The sequence below is a fragment of the Sorex araneus genome, chromosome X (assembly GCF_027595985.1).
Source record: "Sorex araneus isolate mSorAra2 chromosome X, mSorAra2.pri, whole genome shotgun sequence".
Taxonomy (NCBI): domain Eukaryota; kingdom Metazoa; phylum Chordata; class Mammalia; order Eulipotyphla; family Soricidae; genus Sorex; species Sorex araneus.
The window spans coordinates 270,170,836-270,185,523 of record NC_073313.1 but is presented as its reverse complement, the minus strand read 5'-3'; the positions used below and the strand labels follow the sequence as shown (position 1 = coordinate 270,185,523).

Sequence of the window (14,688 nt, the reverse complement as noted above, 5' to 3'; positions counted from 1 at the left end):
AGTGTCCACAACTCCCAGCTCCCAGCTTCTTCTTCTCGGGTCATTATCTTCTCTGAGGGTGCTGCTTGGGCCAATGACCCTGTATCCAAGAGCCCTTCCCCAGGGACAGGCACTGGGAGAAGGGATTAGAGCAAGATGCAGCCTCTTGGATCCGATAAGAGGAGTCAGCAAGGTATGCCCTGCTCAGGCACTCGGTACAGGTTAGCCGGGACTTGTATCGAGCAATGCTGCTTCCTCCACGCAGCTCTGCTCTCCTCACACACTCCCTTCCTTAAGTGCTCTGACCTCCTGTCAGCAAGTACCTCAAACTCTCTCCTAAGGCACCCAACCTAGCCAGGCATGCTTCAGATGAGCTCAAGAAACATTAGCTAGTGGGGGATGAAGCGATAGCACAGCAGGTAGGGCAATTGCCTTGCACGCGGCCAACCCGGGTTCGATCTCCAGCATCCCATATGGTCCCCTGAGCACCGCCAGGAGTAATTCCTGAGTTAAAGCCAGGAGAAACCCCTGTGCTTCACCGGGTGTGACCCAAAAAGAAAAAAAAAGAAACATTAGCTAGTGAAAGCCGCAGCCTTGAGCATTTGATAACCTGATAGATAATAACCATAATGATAAGTAAAAATGCTTATTATTGACGGAGTTTTAGTATCTTTATTGTCCCCCCTGAATCTTGACACCAATCCTATTACTCACCCCATTTCTCAAGTGAGAAAACTGAGACACCAGTAGTTTGCCCAAGGTGACATAGCTACTAAGTGTCTAAGGTTTAGACCATAATCAGATGCTCTCCCTCAGTGTCGGGTCAAGGCTTCTCCAGTGAAAAACACTGGCATAATTTTATGCCAACCCCCATGAGCTTCCATTTCCTCTCTGTGAACTAATTCTTAGGCTCAAAGGGGTCTCTAGAAAGAGCTCAAGGCCTGATGTCAAAGGCAGAGCTTCTTAGGCTTGAAAAAAGGACCAAGAGAGAGAAGACGTCTTGGGAGGCTTCCATTCAAATAGCTTGTGAAGAAGAAGCCATTTATCATAGATTCTGATATCGTTCTTCGTGTGTGTATGCATATGCATACGTTTGTAAGAATGTGTGTGATGTATGTGCATGTGGATGACTGTGTGTGAATGTCTGAGTGCATGTGAAATTATGTATTGTGATTGTATGTGAGAATGTGCATGAGTGTGTATATGTGTGTGTGATTTGTATATGTGTGAGTGTGTATGAGCATGTATCTGAGAAACTAAGTATGGCAATGAGACCTGTTGGTCAAAATTCTGCATATTCTGATTGGCTTTTCATCCTGCTGTTTCCTCCCTCTACTACTTTATAAGGATTTATTTATTTGTATATTGACTGACAGGGAGGGAGTTCGGGCTACACCTGCTGGTGCTTGGGGGCTCCTCCTGACTTTGTGTCGGGCAAGACCCCAATGTAGCGTGGGGACCCTATGCAGAGCTGGGGATCAAATCACGGTCAGATATGTGCACGGAAAGTGCCTTCACTTCTGTCCTATCTCTCCAGCCCCACTACTACTTTTTTTAAAAAAGAAATAGATACAGAAATATAACAATGTAAGCTCTTGTTGGTTGAAGATGCTGAGAGACAGACATTCCCTCCCCTTTGTAATACAAGAAGGAGAGTGGCGGATGAGGAGGCAGAGAAGGGGTGAATGTGGACAAAACAAGAAACTGGAACTTGGAATTACAAGACATAAGAATCCTAAAGCAGGGCTGGACAATTCAGGGATCCTAGTGCAGAAAATTCCACTCTATTAGGTTTGTGGTTTCCTTCCACAAACCACAATGGGCTGGTAATTCCCCCCCAATTACGGAAGGGCTTCAAGAGTAAGGCAGACACTACATTACTGAGCCTTCCATATCTTGGTCCTGACTTCCACATCCAGCTTTGAATGCAGCCAAAATCAAGGAGGGGGGAACTGCCCCCTGCTTCCACTACTATTGGTGACAGAGGCAGAATGGGGCATTCTTCATTCAAGGGAAGGTCTTGGTAGTTTGGGGTTGGGATTTCATGGGCAAGGGAGCCGTTGTGCCTGCGGCCACCAGATCACCACAAGCCTTCCATGGTGTTCTTGACTAGACCCAGAGACCAGAGTTCTCAACATCCTCAACATTCTGGGTTACTGATTCCAACTCCTCCAAGGTTACTCTGTTTACTGTTTCCTCCCACACACTTGTCTCCTCTCGGGCTCATGCCTTCCTTCTTCCTTGGTCATTTCTTCTGACCGCCTTTGACCCCCTGAGGGCTTCTGCAGAGGCCTGACTTCCTGTGTGCATGCAGAGAAAACTTGCCTGAGTACCTGTCCAGGACACATCTTCACTGGACCTCCTGTGTCACCGGGGACCTGAGGGGGCAGATGTGGGTGGGGTACCTAGACTGAGCTTATGACTCTTAGAGACACACGGCAGCCCAGGTGCTATCTGATGTGGTGTGGCTCCTCCTAGGTGTGGCTAAACAAAACAAAACAAAACAAAACAAAACAATGCAGCAGCAATGGCTCGGTGACACGTAAGCATCTCAGCCTTTAGTCAAGGAATCCCACACCCGCTCTGGCGTCATTGGGTTCCCTTCGCTATGGGGCTAGCAGCCTGCCCTCACTCCTCTAGGTGGTCATGCATGTGGATTCAGCAGTTCACCAGAAGAAGCCCACAGGGCTACCCCTGGTAGACATGCTGAGGAGCGCAAAGGTGCTACCTCGAACAGCGTTGCTGAGACCCCCAAGGCTGCACAGGTTCCCTCATGAAGGGCTGAAAACTTTCCTGACTCTTTACCCCCTCTCCGTTCTCCCAGGGCAGATGGTGGTGCAGTGCTCTGGACCCACAAGCCTCTGTCGAAACCTTCCCTTCCTCCCAGCTGGGGTGATGCTTGGGAACTCACTATCTCCCCTTAGTCCCTGGTTGCTCTCAGTGCCTGCGCTGGGGGAAGCCTCTGAGCTCGGTTTTGTTGTAGCCAATTCTACTGTGTGTGCGTGTGTGTGTGTGTGTGCGCGCGCGCGCGAGGGAAAGTGGTGTTTGGCCACACCCAGCGGGACTCGGGGCTCACTCCTGGCTTTGTGCTCAGAGATCACTCCTGGCAGGGCATGGGGGACCATATGGTGCCGGTGATTCTCTGAGATGGTCAAAGGCCAGACCCGACTCCCTCACTGGTCCTCACCCTGCTGTCCCTAGTGTCCCCAAAGGATCCCTAACTGTATTCTAAGTGCTATTTCCGGGCTATTCTCCAGAGTTTTGATGAGTTTAAGCTATTCCTAACATCCCGGGAGAGGAGCTGGTACCTCTGCAGGGACCGCTAAGGAGAACTTTGGGCTGGGATCCAGGAGCTGCATGTAGCCTTCATCCACTGCCTCCTGGCCGTGTGGTCCTGGGCCAAGCTCAGCATGTCTGCACCCCAGTATACGCTGTGCTGAAACAGTCTTTCTTGACATAACTCAATTAACCATCTGGGCCTCTTCTCTTCTTGCCCAGCCCAGGACAGATAGAAGGGGGAGGAGAGCCTGTGGCTTAGAGAACTGAGGGCTGCCAGCAGGTTCCTCATGTCTACATGATGGAACAAGGGTCATGTTCCATGTGTTCTGGGCACTGTCAGACCTGTTCTGGGTTTTCTCTTGGTGGCCTTTGCATTGGTAAAGGAGGTAGGGATAACATATTTGCTTGTGGCAACTCAGGAAAATGTATAAAAGTCTAGGAAAGAGACTGTCAAGTCTTTATCCCCCGACCTGCTTACCAAATGGTCTAGAGTCGTCATTCCACTTCTGTGAGCTTTGAATCTGTTAGAGAAATGCTCAGTGCCACTTGCGCGGTACCTGTGTAGCTCAGTACAGTGCAGAGCCATGGCCCCCTGAAAGCCAGGGCATGGCCATCTGCCATCAAGGAAAAACAAAGCAGGGAAAAACCCAGGGGAAAATGGAGCAGCCAGTATCACCCAGACCCCCAGCCACCAAGTCTGCCTCAGACGTTGTCTCAGCACTCGGAGCCATAAAGAGCTTTACCCAGTGACTGTCCATGGCGGGTCACTCCCTCCCCACCTAGAGCACAGACATCAGTGAAATGCAAGACGACCCTTCTCCTTATCAGCCAATTACCAAGCAGCTTTTTACTGCCACACTAATTAACAGTGAAACAGATCATCGGCATTAGCGCAGACGAGCAGAAAAATCATTAATAGTTCTTTCCACACTGGTTTTGGGAGCATTCATTGTGGTAAGTTTAATTTGAATATAATTCACCCTCATTTTCATTGATCCTTAATGTGAGAATAGAGGCATTTTCTGACAAATTGGGGATTAGAAGGTTCCAGCAGCTGTTTTAAACATAGTTGGGACTAAGTGGATAGATATTTATTGTGTAGATGAGTGAATCCCCAAAATAAATAGATGATTGGAGAAATCGATAAGTGAGGCAGTATTTGGGGGCAAGGGGTTTGAAAAAATGATTCAAACACTAACTCTGAGAATCTCTTACCAGGCCTCTGAGGGGGGTGGTCTAGGCACTTAGCAATGTCTCCAGTTTCTCCTGTGTTAAGTGGAGGTGCTGGTCCGATCCTCACTGTACAGGGTCACTGTGATCATCAGATACTAAAACTGCACCATGACTGACCCGTCATCACCATCATCACCACCACCACCATTAACTTCATTATAATCGCCACCTCAGAGTATCATTATTGCCATTCTTATCATACCCCACTTATCATCCATCATCATCACCATCCTCTGTACTGTCTTCACCATTTTTCCAAAGTTTTATATCAACTGATCAAAGTTTATCTCTGTGCTTATTGGGAATATCAGTTTCAGGAAAACAAAATGTGGTCTTTTTGTGTGTGTTTTAGAAACCTTTTATTTAGAAATAATTGCCTTTCAGACAGACCCTTTATTCTCTGTCTGCAGAGTAATTGCTGCAGCCAGAGCCCTCCTGAAAAGTTTCTAGGGCTGTGTGAATAGAGGAATGCCTAAGAGTGAGGACAGCGCTTCCCTGGTCCTGGGACTGATTATCTTATTTGCCTTTAATCACAAATCAGCACAAAGACCCTTTGCTGGAGCTGTTTACTGCGTAGCTGAGCCCAGTGGCACGTCCTTTGAAGGTCTGTGGCTGAGAGGCTAAGGAGAGAGGCGCCTCCGGGTCACAGAATGAACAGCCGACTCACATTCCCACCTTGGTTCCACACTGACTACCCCTCGGAGCCCCCATCTCTTCATCTAAATAGCTATACTGTCTTTGGGGGGGTTGGGTGGGAAAGTTTGAGCCACACCCAGCAGTGCTCAGGGCTTACTCTTGGTTCTTCACTCAGGGGTCACTCCTAGCAGGCTCAGGGGGCCATATGGGGTAAATGGGATTGAACCCAGGCTGGCTGCATGCAATACAAATAAGATAGCCCTCCCTGCTGGGCTATCACTCCTGCCCCCAAAAACTATAGTTTCATAACATCTTCCAAGTTTACTGTGAAAATCAAATGACATAGCTTAATTAATGTGGAGAATTTCACACAGTGCCTGACCCACAAAAAGTGGTTGATGAAATGTCAGGTGACTTGGTGGAGGCCAGCAAGCCATTGGACATCCCTAACGTCAGTGTTCCAAGCTGTGATCTCCCCATCCCTGGCGTTGTCTCCTAGTCACTGTGGCCCCGTTCCCCCCCCCCCGCCATTGTAACGCTCATGAAAGATGAATCCAATCGCCCCATCAACATCTCCCCCAGCTCCTGTTGTCACACTCAATCCAAAGACAAAAGTGCTTCTTCTTGGAGATAGTTTGTACTTTTGAAGCCAAAGTAGCACATGGGTTGATGGTATTTAGACCTCAGGTGACCCTGCTCCTCACGTCCAGGTATACAATGCGTATCCAAGCCTCGTGTTTCCCCTTCGGATATGCTGGGGCTCTCGGGTCGTTATATTGTCATTACTCCTCATCTGAAGCTGTGGTAGGAGATCCCACCTTCACATGCTCTGATCCTGCAGAACCCAACTTCCAAGTGTCCCTTGTTTCTCTCTTAAAGTCCCTTTGGTCGCAAAAACCGCATGAGCTCCCTCCTGGGGAAGTCAGAAGGGATAGGAATAATATTACCTGGAACCAGCCCGTAGCCATCAATCGATGGGTCTTGGTGTAGAAGTACTGCCAGGTCCCTCACTCCGTGGGTGGGATACCCAGAAGAATGCTCCTACTGTTGACTTTCATACCTTCCCCAACACAGTTCACTCCTCCACCCCTGTTTTTATGCTCTCAGATATTGCCTAGAATTGAATCCTTTCACAGCGTTCCTGGAAGGAATAAGTTCCAAGGCTTTTTAGACAGTAACTTTGGCTATAAGAAGCACCAAAGACATAACCATTCATATGACAGAAGCCTCTAGAATGTCCGTGAGTCATTTGCAAAGTAGTCCCTGCCTCCCAGTCCTCATCCACGTCTTAATGGTGTGTCACCTTTGTTTCCAGTCCCTCCTGTAAAACACCCCTAAGCCTTGTGATGGGATCTTATTTGCAGAGGAGGAACCCAGTACAGAGCCCACTGTAGTCTGTAGGGAGAACATGTTCTGGAATCAGACCAATGATACTGCACAGAGACAGAAAAGAAGTGTGGATGGGGGCTGAGGCGGACATGTCCTCTTGGACATCTTTCCAGAAGATGCCATGTTAGAGTGCAGGGAAGGTTCCCAGCTTTTCCAGTACAGGCAGCTAGTATGGCTTGATTGAGTGCGATTGGTTGAGAGAACACATTACCCCCTGCTAGTTTTAGGGGTTAAGAGCCCAAGCTTTGGATGGCTTCGGAGAGGCAGGGCTGTTCATCTCCAAGATCTCCTTTTTCCTTTCCCCTTCCCCAGAGAAGGTAAAGAACACAGATTCTGGTGATGTTTGGATCCCCGTGGCCAGACTCTTCTGCCACTTTCTCCCACACTGCCCGCCTCTAGCTCGCTCAGGTCCTCACCTGGGGGAGCTTCTATCTTTTCAGCAGCCCGCGGGCAGGTGAAAGATGGGGTGTGCGGAGAAGGTCGGTGAATTTGATGGAGTCTTCGCTTTGCTTCCCCAGGAGGTACCACCAGACATCAGTGCAGACAGGTTGACAGTCAAGGACCCAGGGCATGAGGCTCTCAGCAAGTCCCCACCACCCAACCACTCCCTGTCGGCCTCATTTTCCTCTTTCTAAGATAAGGGGCTGTGTGGATCACCTCTGATTTCTGCCAGCCCTGCCATTCTAAGACTGCTAATTGGATGCCTGGCTGACAAAATCAAGGAAAAGGACGCAGATGGACTTGGTTGGATTGAATTCCCTCCACCCTGCACTCCCTGCCCTGCTCCTATCACATTTCACATATTAAACCCATCCTGGAAGTGAGGGGAAGAGGAAGGTCTCCGGGAAGCAAGTAAATTTATTCCCAGTAATCTCTCTCCGGCCACTCTTTCCTCTGGAGGCAGAGATAAGCACATTGTTTCAATCAGGCCTGTGTTTCATTTCCTTATCTCAAAACTATCTTCTGCCACATTATAAATAATCAGCTTACTGGTGAGCTGGGCCAGGCATGTGTGTGTGTGTGTGTGTGCTCATCCAGGCATGCATGGATGCATGCATGGCTATGCATGTGTGTGCACGCACAGAGCTTGTGGTTTCAGGGGGTAGCAGCTGGGGTCAACCTTGATCCTTAGGCAACCCAAATCAACGAGGTGTCCCTTGGCCCTTCTTTGGGGCATTTGGCATCAGAGTGTTAGGGTAAGTCAATTCTACAATTCCTTCACTGCACTCAGAATGCAGTCCCTGTTGATTACCCTGAGCAACTAGAATCATCCCTGTTGAACTAGGACTTGGGCCTCGCTGCACGACTCTCTTGGAAGACACAACTACGGTCAGGAGGTAAGAGTGTTTCTGCAGGGACGAGGTCATTTCAAGGTCACACACCCATTCTTCCTGCCTGGGAAGCTGCCCCATATCATTCAGCCAAGTGGCTTCCTTGCCCTGACTCACAATCCCCCAGCACAAGGACCACCTTTACTCTTCCTAATGGACTTGGTGTATCATTTTTGGAACTCATTGCATGTAGCATATTGACTCCATGTTCCAACATTATGAGTTTTAAAAGGCTTTGTGTGGACCAGAGAGATAGTACAGGGGCTGAAGCTCTTGACTTACGTGCAGCTGATTGGTGTCCAATCTCTAGCTCTGCTTGTCATTCCCTGGGCTGCCAGGAGTGATCTCTGAACAAAAAGCCAGATATAAGCCCTGTGTGACACCAGATAAGGTCCTGAAAATGAAGGAGGAGAATTTCAAGAGAGTTGGAAATATATGCCAATGGTAAAGCACTTGCCTTACATATATGAGGCCCTGGGTTCAATCTCTAGTAGTGAAGAAAAACTGGATTTGCCTCTCTTTTTTGTTTTGAAGGATTGTTTGGAGGAGTGGCTTTTGACTTTTGGCATCTGGGCCAGACCCAGCAGTGTTCAGGGCTTATGCCTGGCTCTGTGCTCACAGATTACTCTGGTGGGGCTTCGGGGAGGTCATTTCTGGTGCCAGAATCAAACGTACATTAGCTACATGCATGGAAACCATCCTACCCACTGTACTATCACTATGGCTCTGGAAAAAAATATATGTACTATATATATATATCTAACATATATATATGTTTATGTTTTTAAGAGAGCAGTAGTAGGACTTCCTCTAATCTCCACAGGCCCCAAGCCCGTCCCAGTGTCCCGCCCCCAGCAGCCTGTGCCATGTGGAAGAGCTCAGACACAGGATATACTTTCCCTCCTGCCTGCTGGCTGACTTGCTTCAATTATCTTTCTTAATTCAATTTTTGAATATGTCCTGTGTTCACAGGGCTCAAAAGTCCAACTACATAAAGTAGTATATGATCAAAAGTCTCACATGTGCCCCCCTCTTTCCTTCCAATTCCCCACACCCCTATCCCCTTCCCATAAGTAACCACATTTAGTTTCTGTGATTCCTTCTAGAATTTCTTCATGGAAATATATAGCCTTGTCTTCCTCCCTCTTTTTCAAATCTAAAGCTCGTGTATTCAATAAATCTTCTGTGCCTTGTAAGAGAACATTCTTCCCAGCATCCTGTAATAGTTCATCCTGCTGCCCTGGCTCCCACGAATTCCTCCCATCCCCCGCTTTGGAACCACACAGAACAAGACCAATTCTTCATCCCTGAGAAAGCCCTTCGGGGAGGTTAAAACAGAGACCAGTTCATCCCCACCCCTCTCCACCTCTTCTAGCTTCCTTGTCTTTTTCTCAGATGCCCAGGAGCCTTCCCTCTGGGTCTGAGCAATAAGGGGTCCAGAGAGAACGCACGGATCCATCAGGGATGGTCAGAGCAGAGAGGAATCGATTCCCTCCCTCGTTCTCTCCACCGATCACTATGAATCCAATATAAGCACAATAATAGCTCCCAGAGACACTTGCTTTATGCCAGCCACCACGTACATAGTTGCCCACATAATGTACAACTCTGAGTAAGTTCATATACAACCACCCCTTTCCAGAGGAAGCCTCTGGAGCTCAGGGCGATGACTTAGCCCGTGATTGTTAGAGGAAGGGTCCACACTCAAGTCTGTACTGTGGTGCTTGAAACCATGCTTTTAACCATATTTTTGACCACTGCTATCCCAGTCCTTTTAAGAGTCTTTTGGTAACTCCCATGAAGTGGTTAAAAACTACATGATTCCCTCCCGCCTCTGCTTCCCGGGTCTCCGCCCCGCGCACACTAGTGTGCGCCATTCACCAGGGCCACGGCTTTGCTTCCCATCCCAAGTGTGTGACCCCCAGCCAGCACCCCACCCACTTCCGGTAGTGGGCGTGACTTCCGCATAAGTGGGCGTGGCCTATTTTGAGGCAGGCAGCCGCTCCTGAGGCCACAGTTATTTTCCCCCTTCCTGGCACTCTGGACTCACATCTTCATCTCCATCACCTAATTCTCAGGAGAATATCCTGGCCATCTCAAATACATTAGGCCAATAGTCCAGTAGCCTATTTCTATTGCACCATGGCACTGGCATCACAAGAAGCTCTACAAGTCTATTATTAAAGAACACATCCTCTGAAGCCTCATTAGAGACCTCAGATAAGCTGCAGAGGAGCTCCTGAGAGGAAGGTGAAACTCTAGAAGGGGGAAAAGGTGACCACCATTGACCGAGCTCATCCAGAACCCTTTCTCAAAACTAGAGGGGAATACTGATAGCGAACTGGAAGGTCCCACCACCATACTATTACAAAAACATGAAGAAACAGCGAAAATCCCCACCATGAGGAGATGATGAAAAGGGTCCAGACACCTCAACAAGCATTACCCACAAATACGATATCTCCGATAAAGAATTCAGAGATGAAATGTTGAAAGTGTTCAGTGAACTCAAAGAAACGGTTCAACAGACATCCAGTAAATGAAAGGAGGATATGAAAGAAACAATGGAACGGTTAACCGAGAAAATACAGGAAGAAATAAGAGCAGAAAAAGCTACAAAAAGAAGTGTCACGAATAAAGGATTCTGTAGATGAAATTAAAAACTCAGAGGGTGCCCTCAATAGTAGAATAGATACAGTCAAAGAAGAATCAGTGAGCTTGAAGATGAGCTGCAGGAAGCTTACAGGCAACAAAAAGCAATGAGAAAAGACCTTAAAATAGCTCTTAGGTGAATCAGAGACCTTAGAGGGTGATTTCAAGAGGAACAACATTAGAATCATCGAAGTACCAGGACAGAGAGACAACACCAATGAAAAAGCCACAGTTAAAAGTATCATTGCTGAAAAGTTCCCAGAGCTGGAGAATGCAGGCATCCAGATCCAAGGAGCCTGAAGAGTGCCAGCTAAAAGTGACCCTAGTAAAAAGACTCCAAGACATATCATAGTCAGAATGATGGATGCCATGGATAGAGACACAATATTGTAAACAGCAAGGTCAAAGAAGGAAAACACATACAAAGAAGCACCCCTTAGATTTACAGCAAACCTATCAGAGGAAACCCTGCAGGCCTGAAGACAATAGTGGGATATAGTGAAAAAACTCAATGAAATGAACGCCTCACCAAGAATACTTTATTAGGCTAAACTCTCACTCATACTCGAAGGAATAATACACTACTTCATGGATAAACAACAGCTCAGGAACTTCATAGACTCAAAACCAAACTTAAAAAAAGGAATAAATGGGCTACTGTAAGACAAGAAAAATCCCTACAAGCACAACAAACCCCTACATGAAGATAGCACAAAACCCCATGACAGTAATTTCCTTCAATGTCAATTGCCTAAGTGCACCAATTAGGAGACACAGAGCGGCAAAATGGATTCAGAAACTAAACCCAACATTCTGCTGCCTACAAGAAACACATCTGAACAGTCAGATCAAACACAGACTCAAAGTCAAAGGATGGAAAACAATCCTGCAAACAAATAATTCCCTCAAAAAAGTGGGGGTGGCCATACTAGTATCTAACAACATAGATTTTAGGGTGAAAAAGATGAGAAGGGACAGCAAAGGCCATTTTTTTCTAATCAAGGGATATGTACAGCAGAAAGAAATCACACTCCAAAATGTGTATGCACCTAATGACGGACTAAATACTTTAAAAAGTTGTTTAAGTATTTAGCTAAACACTTAAAACAACTGCTAACAGATTTTAAGGAGGACATTGCTAGAAACACAATAGTAGCTGGAGACTTCAACATTGCCCTGTCACCTCTAGATAGATCAACAAGATTAAAACTCAGCAAGGAAATGCTGGCTTTGAAGGAAGAGATAGGAGAGAGAGGGCTAATAGATCTATACAAGACTTTACATCCCAAAAAGAAAGAATACGAATTTTTTCCAGCAAATATGGAACATTTTCCAAAATAGACAATGTTCTGGGTCACAAAACATACCTCAATAGAATCAGCAAGATAGAAATTGTATCAACTATCTTTTCAGACCACAATGTACTGAAGATAGAAGTTAGTCATGCACAAATACGGAGAACCAAATCAAACACCTGGAAATTAAACAACTCAATGTTGAACAACGAGTGGGTCAGGAAGGAAATCAAGGAAGAAATCAAAAGATACCTGGAAACAAATGAGAATGAAGATATAGAGTTACCAGAACCTATGGGACACACCTAAGGGTGTGTTAAGGGAAAATTTATAGCTCTGCTATAAATTTATATATTTATAATATATACATATAAATATATAATATATAATAATATATAAATATAAATATATATTTCTTCCTTAGGAAGGAAAAAAGGGCCTACATTGATAACTTGACTTCACAGCTCAAGATCTAAGAAAAGGACCAACAAAAGGAGCCCAGACCAGGCAGAAGGAAAGAAATAACAAAACTTAGAGCAGAAATTAATGACATGGAAACCCAAAAAACAATTCAAAAGATCAATGAAACCAAGAGCTGGTTCTTTGAGAAAATAAACAAGATTGATAAACCACTAGCAAGGCTCACAAAGAAAGAGAGAGAACCCTAATAAACTGAATCAGAAATGAAAAGGGGGACATCACAACAGAAAACAAAGAAATTCAAAAGATCATCAGAGACTACTTTGAAAGGCTGTATGCCACAAAACAAGGGAACCTAGAAGAAATGGATAAATTCCTGGATTCCTATCATCCCCAGAGTTGAACCAAGAAGATCTGGAATACCTGAATAGACCTATTAATATCAAAGAAATTTAAACTGTAATAAAAAATCTTCCAAAAAACAAAAGCTCAGGTCCAGATGGATTCACTAGCAAATTCTTCCAAACATTTAAAGAGGACCTATTGCCAGTTCTTCTCAATCTTTTCCAGGAAATTGAAAAAACAGAAACTCTCCCAAACAGTTTCTATGAGGCTCATCTCCCCCTAATACCAAAGGCAAACAAAGACACCACAATAAAAGAAAACTACAGGCCGATATCCCTGATGAGCACCAATGCAAAAGTCCTCAACAAAATATTAGCTAATAGAATCCAACAACTCATCAAAATGGTCATACACCACGACCAAGTGGAACTCATCCCGGGGATGCAAGGATGGTTTAACATTTGGAAATCAGTCAACATAATCCATCATATCAACAAAAGTAAAGATAAAAACCATATAATCATATCAATAAATGCAGAGAAAGCATTTGACAAGATCCAGCACCTGTTTGTGATGAAAACTCTTGCCAAAATGGGTATAGAAGAGACTCTCCTCAATACAGTAAAAGTCATCTACCACAAGCCTATGGCAAGTACTATCGTCAATGGGGAAAAACTAAGAGCCTTCCCTCTATGATCAGGGATGAGATAAGGATGCCCACTCTCACCACTTATGTTCAGTATAGTACTGGAAGTACTGGAAGTACTTGCAATAGCGATTAGGCAAGAAAAAGATACTAAGGGCATTCAGGTAGGAAAGGAAGAAATCAAGCTCTCACTATTCACAGATGATATGATACTATATTTAAAGAACCCCAAAACCTCTGCCAAAAGACTCCTAGAAACAATAGACTTGTATAGCAAAATTGGAGGCTATAAAATCATTACCCAAAAGTCCTGACTTTTTTATACGCAAATAATAAGAGAGAAGAAAGTGACATGAAAAAAGAAATCCCCTTCACAATTATGCCTCTGAAAATCAAGTACCTCAGAATCAGCTTAACTAAGGAGGTAAAGGATCTGTACAACAAAAACTACAAAACGCTACTTGAAGAAATAAAAGAGGACATGAAGAAATGGAAACATATCCCCTGCTCATGGATTGGGAGAATTAACATAGTCAAAATGGCAATACTCCCCAAAGCATTATACAAATTAAATGCAATCCCTATAAGGATACCCATGGCATTCTTCAAAGAAATGGAGCCAATACTCCTGAAGTTCATATGGAACAATAAGCACCCACAAATAGCCAAAGTAATTCTTGGGAAAAAGAATAGGGGAGGCATCACCTTCCCCAACCTCAAACTCTACTACAAAGCAGTAATAATTAAAACAGCATGGTACTGGAACAAAAGCAGAGCCGCAGACCAATGGAACAGGGTTGAATATCCCGACACACACCCTCAAACAAATGGTCATCTAATCTTTGGTAAGGGAGCAAGAAATGTGAAGTGGAGCAAAAAAAACCCTCTTTAACAAATGGTGCTGGCAAAACTGAACAGCTACATGCTAAAAGACCTCTTCCTGACAACATCACACCAGAATACATCAGGTACATTGAAGACAAGGTATGAAAAACCCTCCATAACATTGAAGCTAAAGATATATTTAAAAGTGACACACCATTGGCCAGGAAAGTGGAAACAGAGATAAACAAATGGGACTACCTTAAACTTAGAAGCTTCTGCACCACAAAAGACAGAGTGACCAGAATACAAAGACAGTCTACAGAATAGGAAAGGATATTCACCCAATATCCATCTGATAAGGGGTTAATATCAAGGATACAAAGGCACTGGTTGAATTCTACAAGAAGAAAATATCCAACCCCATAAGAAAATGGGAGGGGGTGGAATTGAACAGAAATTTTCTCAAAGAAGAAATCTGAATGGCTAAAAGATGCATGAGAAAATGCTCTACATCACTAATCATCAAGGAGATGCAGATTAAAACAACAATGAGATATCATTTCACACCACAGAGACTGGCCCACATCCAAAAGAAAGCAACCTTTGTTGGCGCGGATGTGGGGAGAAAGGGACTCTTCTTCATTGCTGGTGGGAATGA

At 45.2% G+C, this 14,688-nt stretch overlaps 1 protein-coding gene across 6 annotated transcripts in view; it reads left to right on the top strand.

Moving 5' to 3' along the window:
* TENM4 (teneurin transmembrane protein 4) overlaps positions 1-14,688 on the top strand; it is a 708,342-nt gene that overhangs the window by 403,512 nt on the left and 290,142 nt on the right. The gene's annotated exons all lie outside the window — the stretch shown is intronic.